Source organism: Phalacrocorax aristotelis, chromosome 9, assembly GCF_949628215.1.
Source record: "Phalacrocorax aristotelis chromosome 9, bGulAri2.1, whole genome shotgun sequence".
Lineage (NCBI taxonomy): Eukaryota > Metazoa > Chordata > Aves > Suliformes > Phalacrocoracidae > Phalacrocorax > Phalacrocorax aristotelis.
The window spans coordinates 1,480,757-1,504,257 of record NC_134284.1 but is presented as its reverse complement, the minus strand read 5'-3'; positions in this window follow the sequence as shown (position 1 = coordinate 1,504,257).

Here is a 23,501-nt window from a genome sequence, read left to right as displayed (position 1 = left end):
TGATCCATCTTCCAAAAACTGCCCCAGCATCCACAGTGTTTGTGGCAAGAAGTCCCACACTTTCACAGTGTGAAGCAGCATCTCCTCTGTTTCGTGCTGAATCTGCCACCTCCTAGTGCTGTTTGATGCCTCTTAGGCATCATCTGGATTAAGAGCCCTAATCTCTGTAGTCTTGCCCTTTGTAGTCATGTTCTGCCTCCAAGGGTCCGTAAATTGGATCATCTCTTTTGCGCCTCTTTGCTCCCTCTTCAGTTTTACTACATTCTGTCTGAGCCAAGGAGGCTGGAACTGCACACAGTATCAAAAGTCATCACTAGCTCATATAACCACAAAATGATGGCTTCCTACTTGTTCTCTACTTCTTAATAGTTTGTTTTTTTTTCCTTCGGTGCGTTTTTATGGATCTTAAAATACAGACAACCTTAAGGTCTCATTCTTAACTGGTAGCAGTCAAACTAAAAACAGTAATTGTAACAACAGTTCAAGAAAATGTTTTCCTCGTATGCATCATTTTATTTTTATCTGTGTTGCATTTCCTCAGCTATTTTTACTCACTTCCACTCAATTTTGAGCAATCCATCTGCAGTTCTTAGTCCTGGTAAATTAGTATCTTCCTTTTAGTTGCCTTTAATTTAATCTGATAAAAGAGACAGCATTTTATTGCCTCAGCTAGGAATCTGTTCTATACTGTGTGAAAAGACCTGCTTTGATGGCTTGATGGCTGTGCTATAATATTGATACTTTACCTTATTATGCCTGATCTTTTCTTGTGGTTTATTGCCAGCTGGATCGCCCACTGGTGCTGACAGGCTCTTCACCTGTGCTCTTATTTCAGGATGCTGTTGCATCACTTTGAAGAACTGTCAGCTGACCTAATAAATTCGGTACATGGTTTAGGTGGCACTTCAGGAGGCATGGTGGTGTTGGGTTGACAGTTGGACTTGATGATCCTGTCACCAAAATTGGAAATAAACCTCGTAACACCAATGTAGTGTTAAAAGGCAGGCATTCTTTATTCACGGCACCGAATGCATGGGGGCTCGCTCCACCTAACATGCATACCTTACACACCTTTCCCATGTGATTTATATAGACCAAAAATATACAAATTCATTATATCCACACATATTCAATATTATTCTCTTTGGTGATTGGCACAAACTTGCTCACTTCACATGTAAATTATCGCGTAGACTCAGTTGTCCTCTCCCATTGTTCTCTTCTGAGTAGGTGGTGTTACTTGGGTCGGTGGTCCGTGAGTCGGTGGTCGCGATCTCCCCCTGCCAGAATTACCTTTTACCTACCTGGTTCTTAACCTTGGCAGTCCTGGCCAGTTTTCTCAGTCCACTACATGGAACCACATTTTGTCATCCTCTTCTGACAGAAACACATTGTCTATTGTTTCATTTGCATTAATGATTATCTAGAGACTAAAATACAGATCAAAGAATACAAGGATTTGTCTACTCCATGTCCCCAGACTTAATGTCCAGCTGGATAGGGCTGTACAAGGAGTATAGCGACATCCATGGTTGGCTAATTCCATCACCCTGGTTACAATCTTAGAGGTCATTCCAACCTTAATGATTCTATGAAATCCTGTTATCCCAAAATGTGGGTTGGTTTGCCTGGTGTGCAAAACACCAAACTACACAGAGAGCAGAGGTATTTAAGTCATTTTTGTGCAAAGATTAGTGCTAGGTGGTAACCCACAAAGCTAGCACCCCGCACCAAGAAACTACAAGGCATTTATACAGTTAAATGTGTCAATCATGGCTAATATTCACATGCCTCAGCTAATAATTAGTTAATTTCTTTCTCGCTTGGATGTACCAGTACAACTACTCACTTTTAATTTACCACACATGCTCATAGATTAAGGGACTTCTAGAGGGGGGCAGTTTCTGGCCTATGGGCCTGATTTTTAGTACTATAACGAGGATATTTCCCCTACTGGGATACTTTGTTTTAGTTCTTATCTACATCCCAATTAGTTGTCCTTCTTGACTATACACTTTATCACCCCTTTCTCAGAGGCTTCTGAGGCGGGATGTTTGCTTTGATCAGTCTCTTAGCTCTCCTCAAGGATATAGTGGTAAAACAAGTGCTCCTCTGTCTCTCAGTTTCTGTCTCAGGCCCACAACTTCTGTTTTGCCAGGCTCACATAGTTCATTGCTATGTCTTTAGTGAACAGTTCCAAAAATTCCATTTTCTTAGGGATATCAATCCCACCTAAGACAAGACCATTCTCATGCATACACGGAGAAGCTGCAGTAAAAAAAAAAAATTGGCTTAATATTTTCCTATAGGTTTCTTGTATTTGGATGAGGGTGCTGCAAGAGGCATGTTCATGATGAAGACTGGTGGGCAATGTCTTGGGATGTGGCTCTGCAGAGCCCCGTGGTAAGTGCGTGTTCCACACTTAGGGCACTTAGCTCACAGGAACGTGTAGGTGAGTGAACTGGAGCCAACACCTATTACAGCCGGTTGTTTGTGGCATACCATGCCTTTCTGCAAGCACAGCCTGTTGGGGCTTTTGTGTCAGTGCTAGGTAGCTATTCCTCACTAAAGTTATTGAATAATGAAAATAAAAATGGCCTGAGAGCTACTTATCTGCCAGTCTTTCAGGAGGGGAGAGGTACACATGCAGATGCAAGGTTACTTGGACCCATCTAAATAAATGATAGTTAGACTGCGCTGTGCATCCATGATTAACTTTCTGTAATTTACTCCCTGCTGGCCAAATCCAATCAATTTGACCAATGTGCTATGAAAAACCAGAGAACAGAGCAGAAGACAGGATTTAATATGCTCTTGGCAGACTGCGTTGCTAAGGAGTCATGCTGCTGCCTTCTCCATTTGTTGGAGTTTTTCTAAGAGGTGGTGCCTAGGGTTAGATTAAAACAAAAACCCAACAAAAATAACAGTCCTTTGTTTAGGGGAGTGATGACATGCACACACACAAAGGGGCACAGAGAGGGTGGTAGGTGGGAGAACCTGAAAAAGACGCTGCCCGCTACTCCCAGGCCCATGGCAGGAGCCATCAGCCCATCAAAGGACCATCACCACAAACCAAAGCACAGGTGCACAATTGCAGGCGGGAACCCAAGTTAAGGACTCATAGGAACACCCTGGCTGGGCTTCTCCTAGGGCTGTCACAGGAGTGCCTCAGCCCTTGCCCAGGTGTGAAACCCATCAACATGAGGCAATGGGAGGGTTCTCACAACTATCTTTCAGACTATGGGAGGTTACTGCCTGGGCATGCAGGACTCATTATGGGATGCAGGGGAAAAGCATTTTAGGATTGCACAAGATTTAGGGGTTGTTTAGGAGAGGAACCAAAAGTGGTGAAAGGAATGAGTGTAGGGGATTAGGAGGAACAGATGTAGGAGTAGAAGGCTAAAGGGATAAAAAAGGGCTGGTCAAGCGTAAACGTACACTTGTCTGGCCATCCCCTGCCTGACCACAGGCTGTCCTGTCTTATTTTAATGACATTTATGTCATTTCTAACTCTTTTCCTGGGTGCGGACGAGAAAAGACCATGGGAGGAGCTAGCTACTCCAGGGGAGTCCCAGACGGCTACTGGAGAGACCATGGGGTCTGTGGGTCATATGAGAGCCATTTGTGCATGTGTGTGTCTGTGCATGCCTAGGCGTCTCGAGGGGGGGAGGCACCTGGAGAGACCAAGGATCCAGGACCAGCTACCAGGTGGACTCTGTGTCTGAAGCCAGATACTGCAGAGACTACAATGCATGTGTGTCTGAGTGAGGGGGCTGTATCAGCAATAGGAGTGGGGTTGCACCCTCAGGGGCTTATATGTCCAGGTGCCAGAAGCTGGGGAGACTGGGATCCAGGGACCAGATATGGGCCAGACTGAGTGTCTGAGCCCAGCTGCTGAAGGGATACAGATTGTACATGTCTATATTTCCCACTACTGGACTTTCATCCTGATCAGCTGGAGGGGGGAACAGGGTGAGGCCATCAGTGCTGTCTGTATTTGTGTGAGTGCTGTATGTATGTGATTTTTTTGTGCTGTACCTACTGGGAATACATGTTCAGCCTTATTATTGGTTGGACCTAGGGGCATGGAGCTGCAGCAGCCCCACTTCTGTCAGGCTACCAGATTCACCCCACCCCTCAGCCCCCTCAAAAGCCACACAAAACATGTCTCAAAAAACTGATCACAACGTCTTGCAATAGCTGATGCATTACCCTGAGACTGGGACGTTAAATACATGTCAACACATTATGGCAATGAGTGTTGCAGAGGCGCCTGACCTAGCTAGCACTGCCCATGCCAGAACATGCACATGGCACAACAGAGCATCATACAGTAATGCTTAGGGGTGAAATTGTTATTATCCTGCACTACAAGAGTCCTTGTGGCTCTACTGCTTCCTAACACTGTCTTAGCTCAGACTGTCATTCCTTTGGTATGGGCATGCCACACTTACTGCACAGTCCAAACAAGGGCTGAGCGTATGTACCTGTTTGGGGTAGGTAGACAGGACTTGCACCTTCCACGGTTCAGGTAAGAGCTGTGACCCCTTGACTGTGGAGTCAGTCTCCTCCAGCTCAGTCAGTCAGTTGTGCTGGTGTTTGCAGTTATGTTTCCATTGGCTAGAGAGGGAAAGGCAATTCAATGTTGAAAAAGGGCTTGGTGTGGTGGTGGTTTTGCTAGAGCAATGCTATTGATCCTTCTCTGGCCATGTATATTACACTGCTGAAATCCAGCTGGGAAAGAAAAGCACCGTTGTTTTCCATGCTGGATCAGAATTGTCTTGTATAGTGGAAAGAGCAGAAAGGATTTCTGCTGGACATTGTTATATCAATGCATAGTATTATCAGCCAGCCCAGCAGCTGTCCTGTTGTGGGCCCTACCTAAGCAAGGGTGGATATGTACCCACCAAAAGGAAGCTGTGTACCGGCAAAGGCAATTGCACAACAGTTCTTCAAACTCTCAGGCAACATAACTCTCATTTTGTAATATCAATTCTGTTTCAACCAGCCTAGTGTTCAGTCATGGCCTGAACCCTGCCCAAGCACCAGGCTGAGTTGGAAGCAGCAGTTTTATCACTTAAGGTGAAAAAGAGGAGGTAACACGATAGATAGATTGATTATGACATCACCTGGCTGATCAGAAAGGTTACTATGGCAAAAGAATGGAGAGAGAGAAGCTAAAATTTACAAACCAGAGTGCCCTGGTTTCAGCTGGGGTAGAGTTAAATTTCTTCGTAGTAGCCAGTATGGGGCTGTGTTTTGGAGTTTTGCTGGAAACAGCGGTGATAATGTGGAGGTGTTTTAGTTGTTGCTGAGTAGCGCTTACACTGGTCAAGGACTTTTTCAGCTCCCCGTGCTCTGCCGGGTACACAAGAAGCTGGGAGGGGGCACAGCCGGGACAGCTGACCCCAACTGACCCAAGGGATGTCCCACACCATATGACGTCATGCTCAGCATATGGGGAAGAAGAAGGAAGGGGGGACATTGGGAGTGATGGTGGGTCCCTTCCCAAGTAACCGTTACGCATGATGGAGCCCTGCTTTCCTGGGGAGGGCTGAGCACCCGCCTGCCTGTGGGAAGGAGGGAATGAATGCCTTGTTTTGCTTTGCTTCCATGCACAGCTTTTGCTTTACTTATTAAACTGTCTTTATCTCAAACCATGAGTTTTCTCACTTTTACTCTTCTAATTCTTCCCCCCGTCCCACCAGGGGGGAGTGAGCGAGCGGCTGCGTGGTGCTGGGTTGCTGAGTGGGGTTAAACCATGACAGAGAGCAAGACACATGAATACAACCTGCATTTTAAATTGGCTCATTAACACTCAGGCCAGGGCCCTGAGTGCACCAATAGATCCTAACTGCCCTGACCAGCCTCACCTGAGTTCTTCACCCACACCCCCTGCCCATGGGTCTGGGAGATCCACTTAAGCCCTGGCCTGGGCACCTAGTCCTTGTTTGAGAGAGGCTATAGGTGTATCTAACACCAGCTCTGACTCCTGGGTGGACTTTCTTGGATGTCTGTTACAGTCCTGTCTGCTGCTGCTCCTGACTGGACTCCTGGAACAGAGTCTCAGGATGGACTCTAGATCTGATTCTGCACATTGTCTTGCCTGTGCCTGTTAGCAGACCCTATTACCACCATCCTGCTCAGCCCACTTTGGTTTCTGTGGGACTGGAGGACTATGCCTTGATTTTTGAAGTCGATGCCTCTGCAGAGGTCATTCTTGCTCCCAGCTTATCATTCCTCATGGAGCAGACCAACTCTTGCTGTTCCCTGGCAACCTGCACTACATGGTTAATACCTACACAAAAGCCTCTGTCCTTAACAGGCCCTTAACATGCCTGTATTACAGGTCAATCCATGCTACCTGTTACCACTATGCCCTGGTGCAACCAAGAAATGGAGTTGCTGCCAGGACTGGTGAGAGCAAAACCCAGGTGATATATTGTGATGCTAGCAGTGATGGGGTTGAGTTCTTCCAAACTGCCCTGCCTCTTATGACAAAACTCGCTGCCTCATGTACACATATTCACGTACTGCTTCTCTTCATATCATCGCTTCTTAAGGAAACTGAAGCAGAGAAACCATATCATCAAGACTGTGCCTGATGATGCTGCCAGTCATGGGTTTCTAATGCTGGCCGAATTCCAGCGGGCTTCTAAGAAGGGACTAGCACGCTTGTGTCCTCTCTTTTCTTGGATGTACTCATCTGTGTAAGAAATGGATTGAACTAAGTGAAACAAGGTACGAATAGGAAGTAGACGTCTACTACATCTATTTTTTTAAAAACCCAGTGGCAGGGTATTTCTAGTCGTCTTGGCATTCTGCCACTTACTAAGCAGTTGTGAACAAATAGTTGACTTTTGTATCTACTTCGGTTAAAAGAAATTAGCTGTTCAATAAAGATTTATGAAATGTAATTAATGAGTAGGCTTGATTCCCCCCCCCCCCCCCCCAATAGTTCTATCAATATTATGGTACTTATTCTCCAGCTTTTGTGTTAAAGTCAGCCTGGTCAGCCGCTGGAGAATTTCTTCTTCAGAGCATCGCTTAAGTCCTACCCTCCTCTTGACTCCTGGCAAAAACATATGTGATCCAAGAGATGCAAAGATAGAAGTCACCATCTAGCACTGAGAACAGCCCAAGGGCTTCTATTGTTATTTGTTAAGTATATCACTATACTCGCATAAAAATAAATCAATTTTTAAAAATAGTATTATCTTAACAGTGGCAAAAATATACAAGATAATTTATAAGCAAGAAGAAAATACTGTGGTATAAAATAGCTTGTGCAAACTAGTGTTTGGATTCAGAGGCCCTTTTTACTTAAATAGCGAAAGAGGAGTCAAGACCTGTGAGAATGTCTTGCTAAGTTCCCCTTTGCACTTGAGATTGCATATTCTTAAAAATGTGTGTTTTGGAGGGAGAGGTTCTGCTTTTTAGTAGTATAATAAAGACTATCAAGAAGGATCATTTGTTTCTTTTCATAATCATCAGGGGTTTTATAACACATAAGCCTTTTTATCTCTATTCCCTTTAACTTGAAATTTTATTTTTGTTTTGTGGATAGGCAAAATGAATAACAAGTTTGATTTTAAGAGCATCAGTTCAAGTCAGGCGTCCATCATGGGTGACCTTCAGAGACTTCTTAGCCAAGGAGAATATGCTCCTTTTAGCTATGCTCCCATCTTCGAGAGCAAGTTTGTCCAGGTAAAAACTCATTCAGATTAAGTCATTTGGCATATCTTGCCAAATATCTGGCCCTTTTTTCCTCCCTCAGATCAACAGGTATTCTTCATTCATTTATTCTCACTATTCTTAATCTGTGTTTACTACACACATATGGGGATATGTTTCCCTTCTCCTATAGACTCATTCTGCTCATGCTTTAAAGGCAGAAACCCAGCAACAGCAATTCTGCAAATCAGAGGAGGAGGACAGTGTGTTGTTTTCACCCTTCCTTGTCAGCCCCTACTCCTTCTTGTAGCAATAGCTAGGACTGTTCTAGCAAATTTCACATTCTGTACTATCTTATTAAGGTTTTTAGCCATCAGTGTCAGTTCAACCTAGCCTAAATGGCAGCCAGCCTTTCCCAGACAATCCCCACCACTACCTACAACTTCTAGTATCCTTACAGGCAATATCACTGCCCTGCCTGTCGCTTACCCTAAGCACTGGCTGAAGAACCCTGCAAGACTGGCAACAGTCTACACACCTACAATACTGCATTCACAGTGTGTCTAAAATATCTGAATTCTATTTGGATGATGTATCTCAACAGTGATTTTCATAGGGTTTCATTACCTCACTTTGTGTAACTGCAACATCCTTTGGTCTTGCCCTGATTAATTCAGTCTTGCATTGGTAATACACATGCAGAATATTAATTAGCTAGACTCTGTTTTTCAAGGTACCTTTTGATTTATTGCTGCTTTATTTATCAGACCTCATTTACTATCAAGGAGGCAGTTGCCCTAACCAATCAACCCAAGAAAACAGCAACAGCACTGACTCATTTACATTAAAATGAAGGGAAAAGAAAAAAAGAAAAGCCTTTGATCTTTTTTTATGTACTGTCTCTCATACCTGGGAGGAGATTCTAGTAGATAACCACAAATTTAATGCACTGCCCTCCCTCAAAATCCTTCTTAGGACACACTTTTTTCTCTGATGCCTACCCAAACCAAACCTTGACAATGGTATATAATGTGATTTGATCATACTTACCAACTTATTCTTATCTCCTTCTCCTTTCTCATTTTGCTCTTTCTGTAATTTCATGTCTCACACATACATTACTTGGGATCTTCTTCCATTCTGTGTTTGTACAGCACCTAGCTGGATCCTGGTTCATAACCAGGTCTCATTAGCATCACAGTAATGCTGACAAAGACAGTGAATCACCAGAACAGAGTGCCTCTCCATCATGTTTACACTGAGAGAAATTCAAGATAATGGTACTCAAGAGGTTTCTGACCACGGCAATCAGATACCAAATGATTTGGACCACACAAGAGCCAGTGATTTCCAGTCGTCCTTTATCCTATTCAACTTCTTTCCTTTCTTTTCTTTCATACACTTTCCTGTCTCATTTTTCCACATTCCCCTCTCTCCTCACCAAGCCAGTATATAAGCTCTAGGGTCACCAAGTCAAAACACCACAAAATGTGTTGGTAGTATATTCTCTGAGAGATCATATGGCACATGTCAGTGTCGATAGGGCTTTTTTTGTTGTTCTTCAGGTTAACCGAAGAGGGGAACCAATTTCTGTCCATAACCGACCCAGCTGCGTGACCATCGGCATCTGTGCTGCCAACCCCTGTTCACCAATGCCCAATGCGATGCTGGTAGCACGCGAGGTGCCCGTGTCCCCACAGGAAAGTACAACAAACTTCTGGAAACTCTCAGAGCAGCCATCCCACATGGAACAGCTAGCACTTACCAGGTGAGTTAGCACTGAGAAGGGTTAAATATTTCTTTGAAGAGTAAATAAGAAATGTGAATATATTTCCCATTTCTGTGCAGTGTTTTCCTTGTTTTAAGGGTCAGTTTATTAACAGACCTCATATTCGCAGTGACTCTTTGTCCCAGCACTAGTACAGTAAAGTTAGGAGAATCACTGAAGTTTAAGTACACGCCTTTAGGCCCCAAGCAGGTCATCATTTCAGGCCAACACTACCCACATGCGTATAGGTAGATGATGACTATGAGTACTTAATAAACTTTTTTGTAAATATATCAGAAGCTGAAAGCTGGTAGGGAGATTGATGGTATGGGATTGTTGGGGAATAAGGTAGTGGAATAAAGGCATTGTAGAGAAGCCAACTTCCTTTGCCCCCATTCTGTGCACAGCAGCCCAGAGTTTCTTCCACAGTCATCTAGAGGCTCTAGCTAGAAGAAAGAGTGTCCAAACCCACTCAGCAGCAGCTTCTTATTCCAGTTTCTCACTTTTAGTCTTATTCTATCTGCAGGTCTAACAGACACATTATCTTCTTTGAGAGGAATATTCCACTTGTGCTTAATGATGAGTTTCCACCTTTCTTTATAGGTTCTTCCCCTTGAAGTTTGTGGAACTCTCTGTCCACAGCACAGATAAGCATCACCTCCTCTTAAAATTAGTAAATGGCCGTTCCTATTATCTAGAGCTCTATGCCCCGCCAGACCAGCAACAACACCTATTCCACCTGTGGCTGCAGCTCATCTCTCTCCTGAAACCCCCAGAAAATACCAGCAATACCGAAGTCAATGTAAAATGGAAGGATTTTGGCATGTGTCACAAGAAAGCTCTCATCCCCAACAACCCATCAGAAAACGTGAGTCTTTAGCAAATAGATATCAGAAGTGCAAGGTGACCAATCAGAAAGTATCACTTGTGCCAACATTCTTTACTATTTCTCAAGTCAAAGTTTTTGTGTGCTTTGAAGGAACTACAGTTCTGTTTATCAAAACAACCGGCAGTTGTAAACTCCCTACAGAATTTCAGAGCAATGGGAGTGAGGATGCTAGGCACACCATAGCCCGGATAAACTTGCAAATCAATAAATAGCATATTACTTGTGTTTAGTTTTCCCTCATAGTTGGGAGTATGTTCTTAAATGGTCTTTTTGGCTGAATTCCATAATCCACTGAAAAAAGGAAAAACATGGCACCGCTGAGACCCATGCAGGGGCTGACAACTAATAGCAAAGAGGGCAAAGGCATTTGATCCACTCAAAGGACAGAAAGAGAAAGTTCTTGAGGGAAATGCTACAGAGGGCAGCCAGCTAGACAGGCAGAAGGCAGCTGCTCACTGTAGCTAAGACAGAAACACAAAGAACAGCGAGTGTCAGCAAAAATGCTTCAGAAGGTCCTAGAGAGAATATCACAAACAGAAATTTCACTAAAGCACAGAAGGGACCTGTTAACTTAGAGTCACACTTGGAAGGTACTTGGATGGTTAATAGTTAAAGCTAAGTCCCAAGCAAACAACATTTTGTCAGCACAGGCACTGATGGGTCTTTATTTCCCACTTAAGCCAACGCAGCTCTCAGCCAAGCAGAGGCACATTCACAGGAGGAAGAAAAAACCCATGATCATATGGCCAATGCTAGGTGCTGCATGTACATCTTTTCTCTGCACTCAGGAGCTCCCATCTTTTCCCTGGCCGTGGGTAGCAGAGAGAAGGAACAACTCTGTGTACATACAACAGTAAAATTACAATGGGACTAGAAAAAATAGAATTTTGGAGAGATGAGAGAACTGTGAGAGATCATTCTTTCAAGAAAATTCAGTGATGAGCTAAAGGGATGGCTGAAGAAAATCTAGGGGAAAAAACAAGCATATTCAGATTAGATTTGCAGAAAGTATAGGGCTCGGATTTGGCTGAAGAATCGGCACAGCCACATCCCACAACCATATTGGTTAAGTCAAGAATGCACAGGTTGTTAAGAGAAAGTGAGTATAGGATTTATAAAATTTCTTAATTGATACTTTCCTGCTTCAACTGTTCTTATGTAGCCACATTTCTTCTAGGTTTTCTGCTTTCTCTCTTATCTGATGTCAAAGACTAGATCCTTGTACAACCTTCTGGACATAAGCTGGTGTGACATGAATGTTGACTCCTGCATATACAGCAGATGTTACTAGTGATTCAATATACTAAAATCATGCTCCAGACCTAGAATCTCTATCTTTCTTTGCAGAATAGATGTCTTATTTTTCCAGTCACACAGTCATCAGTATTTCAATACCTTGCAGTGTTGGCTGTTACTCACTGCTGACTTTTCTTTTCTGCTGACAGTTTTTAAGTGCGGATTTTTATTTGCATTATTACACCCTCCCTGCTCTCTTCATGTTCAGCCAGAAAGCCATCTGCACATGAGAGGCTTACAGGTATCCCTGGCTCAGATACTTGAAAGCAGGAAGCTTAGAAAGATTTTAGTAGGGACCAATCTCGAAATCTGGACAGGAGGGAGAGCAAAGATCTTCTTTCAGCTTCCCAATATGAGCAAAAAGAGGAGAATAACCTGGAGATAAAGGAGTCCTGGTCATCAATCAGAAGCAGAGAACTTGGACATAAAGCCACAAACAGCTCTCAGAGGTTAAGCACTGAGACCCATTATCCCCTGATGGGCTGCACAGTCACCCCTAAGCCAAAGCTGTAGGCCAATAATCACCAGCAAATTGATAACGTAGAAGAAACAGTAGTCTCTCTTCTAGGTACGTATATCACATTTCCCTACAGATGGTCTGTCTGACACAATTGTATAGCAGAATATTCAGTATATAGGGAACCACTATATAGGAAATGATCTTATCACAACGTTCCAGTTGTGCTGATAGCTCTGTGCAGAGCTCTTTTTTATGTCAGTTGTCAGTTGCTACTGTTAATCTTTAATCTGTTAATCTTTCCTTTTCCCTTCAAGGACAACCCACAAGATGTGCCTAACTCCAAAACAGAGGAAGAAGTTGCTAGACAAACCTCCTGCAACCAAGTTCCCCTCTCAGGTACAGTGGGTCCCACAGAAGAGAGTGGAAGGAAAGGGGAAGCCTTCTACAGCTCCCTGAAACCAACCAGGCAAGAAGCCACCATGCAGCCAAAGAATATAGAACGTCTGGATACAAAGAAGAGCAAAAGCACAGAAAAGCGGAAAACTAGGTATGTATGTTTGGAAAAAGAGTCTCATACACTTAGTTTCTGCTGCTGACTTTGAAAAGTAAAATGTGCCATACGTTTGTCTTCAGAAAATACATTATTGCAACCTTTTCAAGGTTACTGTGATTTTCCTAATGCTCTAATGGATTAGGAAGCTGAATAGTACAGGGTGGGTTTTCCAAGTATCCAAACTTTGGTTTCTCAGATGTTTTAGGTGCTTTTGAAAGACCATTCCCCCTGCCCACCCTCCCACCCACTGGGTTCACAAAGATGGGCAATCAAACATAAGTACATGACTGTTCAGTGCCCTAAGTGCTAGTGGTCTCCCTGAATGCTGAAGGATCAGCATACAGGCAGCTTTGATTTAGGCACCCACTGTATGATGGAATCATATAGCATGAGGCAGACTCCTTTCTGCCCAAAATCAGCAACATGTCCTGGCACCAGAAATTTGTCTTTTCTGTATCTCCTCACTGCCATATATATCCTCGTGCAGAAAAGGAGCAGATTTTTTGCCAGCAGTGTCACACAAACTGGGCAAGCAAAAGTTAGATGGCAAAAGGAAATGAAAACTCTGTCACTTACATGAACATCTGCATGACAACAAGGAACAAGACTTCAACATAATCACTTCTCAAGCTACACCTAGGCACAAAGCAATGCATTCAGGTGTATGCTCTGTTCAGATGTGTCCTGCGTAAGTGCAAGTCTATAACATTCAAATATCTGTGTTAGTGTGCCTGCACTTCAAAACAAGGCTTACTACATCATTTAGCTATACATGTTTCTACTGTGGACAGAAAGAGATTAATATATCACCTATTTAATACTGATCCTGGTACATAATTATATGACTAGGGTAACACCTTTTCCTGAGTTTGTTGGCAATGGAGCAATGTTTTCTTCCTGAACTTTTTTTTTCAGTACAAATACAACAAAGCAAAAAAGTGGAAAGAAATTACAGGCTTCAGGTATGTCACTTTTTCTTATATTTACTCACTTCCCCATTGCTATTCCTACTTCAGTAATAGATTAGAGATGCTGAAACTTCATGAGCTAGGAGTTCGTTAGAACAAATATTCCTGTGTCTACATTGCGAGTAAATCAGCACTTGTATGGCCATATTATTAGAAAGTACCTTGTGCTCATCCCCTGCTGTGATCACATCTCACCTTCCAGGGCTCGGTATCGGGTTTCTTCTAGAAAGGCCTTGAAGTTTGACTTATTTGGCTGATGGCAGCCATTGCAACTTCACTGCAAAATCAGATAAAATACAGCGTGGTGGAAAGGGTGAGAAAGCTGCATGCCGAGGATGGTTCAAAGAGATACCTCCTCTTCCAGTGTGCCTTAAGGCTTCCCAAAACCCCATGTCTAAGCATGGATTTACCTCCACATAGCGTTTCTGTGGTGTACTCAAGCATGAGGTCTGGGCTCATGTTTCAAGCATAACGTGGACCTGTTTTTGGAGCACGCTCCACAATGTCATGCTGGGATTAGCATTAGCGTAATTTCTGACATCCTGCGTTTCTGCACAAATCTCTACAGAATATCCAGCTGGAACAAGCAGGCACCTAAACACAGTCTTTATTAACCTTTACAGTTCCTTTTGTTTATACTTCTCCATTTCTTGTCAGTAATTAAACACTGTTATCTACGCCTGCCAAGGAATGAAAAAAACTGGAGCTACTTAGCTTATTGATGTCCCTTACTTTATGGCTAAATCCGTGATCATTCTGCATGTGAGTGAATCAGTCTCTTGAACAAAAGCTTTTATGGTCTTCCTCTGCACGCTCCCCCATTTGCTAAGTCGCAAAAGTTTGAATGAGCTCTTGTTCAATCAACCTCATTTTTTGTGAACACAATGCTACCAAGTGCTCCTCTTTGTAGATGGCTGGTGGGCTGCACGCAGTTCATTGTCCTAATTGCCAGTTGATGGTCTTAAAGTGACCTGCATGACCTGGAAGGAAAAGTATTTTGTTTTATTATGTGCTCTCATTTGACTGCTTTCCTCAATTTTTCTGGGTGCGCACATCTTTCCATCCACCAATACACATCTATCTGTCTGAAAATCTTGTTGCATCTCTCTCTACATACACTTTGGTACATTAATAATTTTTAATATCTCACTGTTATGTTCTTTTTCACTCTCTTCCTCTCTTACCAGCCATTCATTTAGAAATGGGGATACTGCCAGAGAGCAATGGGCTATGAGGAGACATAAATTAGTACACGCTCAAGAACTTATTTCAGCACCCCACATTAAATGGAGACAAATAATGTAATATTATTTAATCAATAATAACAAATTTGTGCAAAGTACTAGATTAATTATACTCTCATTTCAAATTAGTTTCCTGCATTTTAAAATAGTCTGTGACATACATATAGTGCTACAACACCTAAATTATATTTTACTGGGACTTAGTACTACAATATTGTATGCATTGTGGTTTTACTGTGAAAACTGTAATAACTGAGAAGTATTGAAGCAATCAGAATAGAAATGCTTCATATATTTCCTAGTACACACATACAACCATAATATCATTCTGGGAAAAAAAAAAATCTTGACAAATCCAGCATCTGGATTTGTTGCATTGAGGGAAGGGGACATGCCTATTTATTTCAGTCACTTCCCCTCCAGAGTTTTGTCCCCATTTTCTATTTATATGAACAATCACTTTTAGGTATTACTTTTGTAGTGACATATTTGAAGCATATTTTCTATAGGGACGAAAAAAATAGCTGACTGTATTTCCCATTGTTTTCTTTCTGTTGTCATCTTTCCTTCTTTCTCTATGTCTAACTCTTCCTTTTTCCTAGTTGCTCACAGCTTTTCAGCTTTCTCTCTGATCAGTTTTCCTGTTCCTCTCGTACTAGCTCTAGATTATTCTTTCTCTCACTTTCCACAGTCTTTCAACTCTACTCTGTGCCTCTTCCTCTTTTTAAACAGTACCTTTCTCCAAAGATGTATTCCTCCTCCTGTGCAATTGTGTCTCCCCTCTTTTCCTTTGTTTTCTGATCACGCTTCTCCTGGCCTGCATTCTACTATCAATTCCCAAATTTGCCATATTGAGGCAAAGGCAGTGTTTGCTCTTTCTGGGCTTACTTAGATCTGCAGACTCTGTTGTCTTCTCAACCTGCTGATCAGCTTTCAGTGAAGAATGGAAATGATCTTAACACATCCTCAGGCAGCTGAGAAATATGACAATATCAGCTGATACCAGCTACGCACAGGCTTTTCACACCTCTTAGGTGTTCTGCAAGGACTAAAGATGATTTCTGCTGTGAGGTGAGTAGGTGAGACAGCTCATAGGAGTGACTGAAGGAGAACAGCATGGGAGAGACTGGGAAAAGGCCAGTTTGGAATACAGAGTACAAATTCTAGTAAACTCCCCACAAAGGCAAATCAGTTCCCTCTGGTCTATCTTTTGTTGGTTTTTTTTTATCCTTTGTGGTTCTTGGTGTATGTTTATCTTCTCTGTCCTTTTCTCTCTTTTGATTCCTTGTGCTTTTTTTCTTTTTCTGCTTTCCTGTGCTGTTTTCCTCATGCTCATCATGTTTCTTTTCAGGAAATGAAAAGATTGGCAGTAAGTCAAGTAGGCTGCTTCAAGTAATATCCCAGGTGATTAGTCAGTAAAAAGGAATAAAAGAAAATAAAGCAAAGCATCCTGGACATCAGATGCAGCTGGAACAAGGAAAAGATGGACACACAGAAGAAAAAATTTCCCTGCAGTCTTCAATTCCATTCATAACCTCTTACCATTGTACAATTAACTATTAATGAAATACAAACTCCATATTCCTCTGTATTAGTTCACAACTAGCAACAACAAATAAATGTTGATCCTGGGCAGTGGAATTTACATTTCTCAGTGACTGAGACTGTTTTTTAGGGAGAAGACTTCTGGTTTGCAGCAGAAGGCAAAGAAATAGACACTTGCATTAACTTGATAGTGCCTGACTATGGCTCACTTTTTTTTATATAGGGTCAGGAAAGCTTTTAATGCAAGAAACTTTCAGAACATTGCAGGGTGACAAGTGATAGAGAGCAATATCATGGAATAGGCACAAAATCATACTCACACAGGTTTTATTTCTGACAGGGAACTTCTGGATGAATGTGGGCAAATCACTTTTCCTTTTTGTTCCTCAGATTCCTCATTTGTAAAAGGAGGATAGCTGGACCTTTTTTGAAAATCGCCATGCAATGTACTAATAAGAACCATTATATAGGATTTGGTATTGTTACTGTAATTATTGTTGAGACACTGTGAACACTGCTATCCTATTGGAATACGTAGCAGCATTTTTGCCAGAACATGCTTGCTGCACTATGAAGCATTTCACACTAAGCAAACTACCTGCTGCTGCTCTTGCTACCTGTTGCTAGGACATTTCTGTGTAGTTTACAGCATGTGCACTATTTTACTGAAGTTTTGAAGCGTAAGTTTTGCACAAGCATAGCTAAGGACAGGAGATGGAGGACTCAGCATACTTTCCTCCAAATGAGCACAGAGGACATACATAATTTACAGCTTCCAAGGAGACAATGCCAATCTAATGTTCCTTGGGAATATAAATTAACTGAATGCTCCTTGAGGGTAGCCCATGTGTAATCAGGTTCCAGCCTAGGATGCCATAAGAAACAAGTGGTGGCAAATTCAAATTTTAGTTATCACTCAGAACGTGAACAAGAGTGAAATACCATTCAGGATAACCGGAAATTCCAATGTTATTTTCCATGGTGAAAAATTATTTCTATAGTCTGTTTATCAAATGAGCAAAGTAGCAATTACTGAGAGGGAAGAAACTTTTAGGTGGTCCCTGAGAAAATGGTTGTACAGCATATTTTCTGCTCAACAGACAGTAAGTACTTGAATGACACAGTTTATGAAGTGCTGTTGTCCACTACAAGAACAAAGGTAAAATACTGCAAAAAGAAGGATCAGTAACAGTATTTTCACTATCATCTACACACAGACTGGCTGCAGATGCATCAGTGACTTCACACTAAAAGTGAAGAAGATGAAATTAAAATTGTAGAACACAGGAAAATTGATGATACATATTTTGTATATTCTTAAATAGACTATACTGCATTCAAAAGCTGTTTGCATTAATGAGAAACAATCATTTTGCTAGCACAGAGGTAATAACTATGACTGATTTCATATCAGATATGCTGCATATACTAAGTAACATAGAATGGGATGCAATAAATTCAAGATTTAATTAGGAATACCTCCCTCATAAGCTAAATACCATGTCTAGAGAAGCACTGCCTATGATGATAAAGACAAATTTAGTTTGCACCTGAACAACCTGCCAGTGCATAAGGCTACCATAGATAACTTAGTCCTAAGGAACAAGTCAAAATCCATCAAAACAAAAGGATCAGATGTCCAATCACATTTTGAGAAGAGTGATTTTCAGATAAAAACCAACGTGAGTTACACTGTCTTGAATTCTCAGAGCTGAATGTCGTTAAGTAAATCTATTTGCCCCAATGCATTTATCATAACAGAAGACAGGCTGATGAGCCAGGATGGAAGAATTAACAAAATACATTCACAAAAACTTACATTGTGCTGCGGTAAATGGGACAAAGATGCCCACTAAAACTCGTGACAGTTGTTCTGAATTCATTAATGTGGCAATGTGACACTAGAGTAATTCAGTTCTTCGGCATTTTGTTTCTTTTCCCTGACTGAACAGGTCAGTATAGTCCTTTACCTGCAGAAACCAGGGTCAGAATGAGGCATTATATTGTGCTGCCAAAAATAGTCACTCTTACATGCACAGTACCCTAACTTGTGGCCTAGCTGACAGACCTTGAAGAGACGGGGTGTAACAGAGGACTGCTGCACTGTGCAAATGGAACTACTATTCAGCCTCAGTTTACCGGAATCCAATCTAAAATGCTCTCAGTCAATGCTGCAAAGAATAAGGAACTTCAGAGTATTGTGTTTCTCAGGCTACAAGGCTGGGAAGAAGGCAGAATTGCCTGCATTGCAAATGCAGTAAAAAATACCTCTTAATTGCTGTGCCTGGAGCAAAGAAAAATAACATGGATGCTTGCTGGGTTACATACCCGAACAGTCTTATACTGAGCTGATTCAGGAGAGTGGTATGCAGTGTTGGCTCAGTGAGCCAGTGCAGTCTATCAGCTCCTCTGAAAGAAAAGTTACTGCTGGGAGAGTAACAGTCATTGGACATCCTGCAAGCAGGAGGGCTACCAAGCGTAATGTGTTTGACTGTGCTTTATAGGCAATACTGCAACATAGAGTGGTATTTGTGCAATACATTCCAAAACAGGTTTTTCAACTTTGTGTCAAGATGCAGATTCATGAGAATGGTATAGAATTGGCACTGCAGCTTATAGATTTAGCCAAGAATAATGAAGGCCATCCCTATAGCTCCACACAGCTATATGGAAATTATTTTTCTGTTAGTATCAGAACAATTTTCTTCTTCCTTAAAGACAATTGTGTGGCTGCTATTGCTTTCTTGGGAAAGGTAATTAAGTATACCTGTTTGGTTATGGCAACATACGAAAGTGTATTTTGGTGCTATCCTTTATAACTCATTTTCACAAATCAAGCAACTATCTGGACTATGACTTCATTGCTCAAAATGTGGCAATGGAAATCTATTGGAATCCTCTGTCTTTAAGGAAGACACTGCGTTGGGATCAGCATGGACTTCTACAAAGGGACTAGACGCCACACCTGAATTTCCTCTCTGCCATGCCACTCCAGATTTATACATATGATGAAATGACATTTAAAGGATTTTTCTGAGCATGTTCCTCAAAGAAAAAAATGTTGGTCTCATTTAATTTTAGTTTCAGAGTATTTAAAATAAAACTTATGCAGTTATGGATTCAGATAAAATACATTTTAAGCATTGCTTTAAATGCTGGAGAACAACAGATGTGCTGGCTGGCAATTAACTGCTCCAGATGTTGTTTATAATCTGCTGAAAGTAACCTCAAAAACTAGGGGAATATTCAAATGAAAGGTTTAAGAAGAATAATTTTGAAAGGGATTCTGCCTCATATCATATTTAGACATCCATGTGGATAAAGGTACCATATTGGCCACAAATCTTTTTGTGGCAGTAATTAAAGTATAACAGGGATGCTTAAGCTGAAAACCTACACCAAACAAGACTGGTAAATAAAGCATAGTGTGCAAGATGATTTCAGTGAAGATTTAGGAAAAGGGAACAAGAAGGAGAATTGTGTTATGTCTTACGCTATCTTACAGCTCTCTTACTGTACATCTAACTTGCTTTAAAGAAAGATTTACTGCATTACTGGTTTACAGAATACGTGAATAATATACTGTAGTGTCATACTTTTGACTGTTAAATACATAAGCTTAAGCTTGCCATTGCAGCATTATCAGCTAGGAGGGTCTCATCATTAACATAATTACCACTACTAAGCTGCCTTTCAGGAAGGATGATGACACCTGGAAAGAATCTGAAAACCACAAATGTTTTCTTCATTAGGATTTGCCACCTAACTATTTTCCTTCGGTGATGTCAACTGTTGAAACTTTTGTTGGTTCTTCCCCCAGTTTCTCACAGATCTGTGAGTTATCTCATAGGTTTTTATTTCTTAATGTACATTTATGTACATTTATAAGAAAAGAAACTCCAGAGAGTAACAAGTGTATAAATGAAAAGTGGGTTTTGCCCTCTATTCACAGATTAAAACAAAGTAACAAAAACAAAGTAAAACACAGTAAAAAAGTATGTGCAAGTTGGTACTAAGGCAGGTTAGCACTAAAATCCTGTCTTGACTTTGGGCTTTAGGATACATCCAGCCTGTAAACGGCAAGTCAGGAAAGAACAGAGTGGATCTTGATACAAATGAATAATTGTTATAAATAGCAAAGCAGGATTTTGTTTTCCAGAAAGACTTAAATATGTACTTTAGGTCCTTATAGATTTATTCAAGATCAAACCAAAGATGTAAAGTTGTGCAAGAGGAAGGCACACAGGTCACTGAAACAATATCCAAAAGACAGACAGGTATACCGTCATTAAGAAAGTAATATGAAAAATAACGGAAGAACAAGAATTAGCAAACAGATATAAAGAGCCAGGTAAGGTAATCACTAATCTGAGTATAACTTAACAGGGGAAGGGAAACCAGTGGCAAGAAAGATATTTTTTATTAACCATTATTTTTCTGTACTAAAAACAGTGCCCCAAGCTGTTACATTAACAACCTCACTTCCAGCCTTACTTTGGGGTATCCATCTTCTGGGAATGATTCCTGTTTCTGGGCTTAAGACCTCTCCTTGAAAGATGACTCCCAGACTTGAGACCTCTCTTCTGGAGATTAAGCTTTTTCTACAGCTGGACTTCTGTTGGGTTTACAACCCTATTTGTAAATACTGTGACCTTACCTGGAGTAGTGCAATTTTGGATCTGAAGGATTAAGGAGTGGCTGAGGACACTAGAAGCCAGAGAGGAAGATGTTTCAGCCACCCAGATGAACATGAATGGAAAGAGTAGCTACTGGATAGGAAGTAAGGAATAGTTCTAGATGCTATCAAGGAGAAAAACATGACCATATTTGAATCCTTGGTATTTGTTGTCCCAGTTCAAGGAAGGCTGAAATTAAATTGGATTACTATATTAATTTCACAATTCAGGGTTTCTGTTCCTGGGTTGCGGAGGCCAAGGTTTGGGGGTTTTTTTTGGTTTTGGGTTGGGGTTTGTTTTCTTTTTTCCTTGCTTAATGCACAATTTATATTCTAGACTTTTGTATTTCGCACTCTTCTTTGAAGCATGAGATACTGAACACAGCAAGCCCTACAGGTGGACTAGTGATGCTGTTACATTATTTCAGATGGCTGGTACATGTGTCTTACTTAGGGTTAAAACAGACACCACATCTGCAGTCAGGAGACATCAGATTTCTATAAATTGAACTGGAAAGACCACTGTGAGATATTGTCATTTCCCCTGCAACAGAGGGAATATATAGGGAGAGTCTGAGCAGGAAGGAGCTCACTTTCATTCATATTCGGTTAAAGGTGACATTTAAATGTGATTATCCAAGATATAAGCTTTCAATATCTAAAGGTCAAGGAGGGAAAAATCCTTGTGAAGGTCTCAGAGACAGGAGGAAAAAAGTCTATTTAAATAGCCGCCAGACATAAAAGTAGAGTGATAAAAAGAAGATAACACAGTTTCTCAAAACCTTGCAATAATAAAAGATCAAGAAGGAAAGGGATAATAAAAAAGGGTAATAAAAAGCCCACCCAAACCTAACAAGCCCCCCCCCAAAATCCCAAACATACACCCCACACTCCCCCCCAAACCAGCAGAAAGATCAAGAAAGAGGCTGGAATACAGACTCTGACATCAGGCAGGCAAGAATTCTTCAGGGACTGCAAAAAAAAAAAAAAATTTTGGCAAATAAAGAGGGAAGACACCAGCTTGGAAGGGATCCAAGATGAAGTTGGAAAAGAAAATAAATTTGCTGTAGAATGGATGTTCAGTGAGTTTAGAGATAAAGAATTTAAACATAAAGGGGAGGAGAGTACTGGGGCAGACAGATGGGGATTAGTTCTCCTCCAGCCTTCACAGACATAAGCACTGTGGCCACTGCGGCTCTTCTGACAGAGCATTCCTTTTTGCATCAGTCTGTAGAACCCCTCCTGGACTGTAAAGTGTAAATTCAGTTACACAGTGACATAAAAAGGAATTTTTACCTAATCCTTCTGTGATTTTTCATTCCCCCTCCAGAGGGCAATGGTTTCAAAGAAAACATTTTGTCCAATGTTAGGCTGATGCCTCAGCTCAAGTCAGAACTTTTTTTCTCTTTTCCATTGATTAGTCAGCCAGATTTAGATTGATCAACGGTTACACCAGCATCCTTCTAGCAGTGACACTAATTTATGTCAGATTCAATTAATAAAAGATTAACATTTTCCTTGTAAAAAAAATTTGTCTGTTGAATGACTGCATCAACTTTTAAAAGAAGGTTCTTCAATAATAAAGTTGTCTAAATACATTGCAAGCATGCTTTAATGTTCCATAATCCCTGATAGTAAAATCATAGAAAAATCATGTCTAAAATCAAAATGTTCTAGGATCCAAGCTCACAATATCACTTGGATATTTCTTTCCAGTTCCTTTCTGCTTAGAGATAATAATTGGAAACTTTGAACAAGAGATGGAACAGCAAGGTTATAGTACTTTGGTAATTTTCTCATTTCCTTTAAGAGCTGTCTTAGTAGATCCCAATATGAAAGAATAATTAGCTAAGACAAAACAAAGAAAGACAAAAGCTTTGATCTTCCCAATCATCTTTCCATTGTCCTTCCTCATCCTCCTATTCGCCCTCTTTCACAGTATCCATTCTTTTTAATTTGCATGTTTTGTTAAATTCAAGCCAAAATGTTGATTTTGTCACAGCAATTTTTGTGTTCTCTGCATACCAACAAGGTGCTGAACCTTGTCCATTTAAATTGCTAACACAATGATTTAAAAAAGAAAGGTTATCTGGGTCTTTACAAATAATGTTGCTGATCCTGTACTCTATTGTGAAACATTTTCAGGTATGACAGCTTCTTGGCCTGACAGAATATATTAATCTGTTGGATAGAATTAGCCAAGCACACCTCATTCAAGCATCTTATGAATGGATTTGCCAGCTGGGCAAGGGCTAATATTAGGGTTTGTGAAAGCCAAAGGGAGGAAGAGATTGGTTACCAAAGAAACAAACATCTTTAAGCAGATATATCCAAGAGATAACCCAAGCTCAGTCTTAACCTGGTCTGGCAACCCCTTCTGGCAAAAGATTAAAACTTGCAGCCACAGATGTAAGACAGTAAAGGAGAGA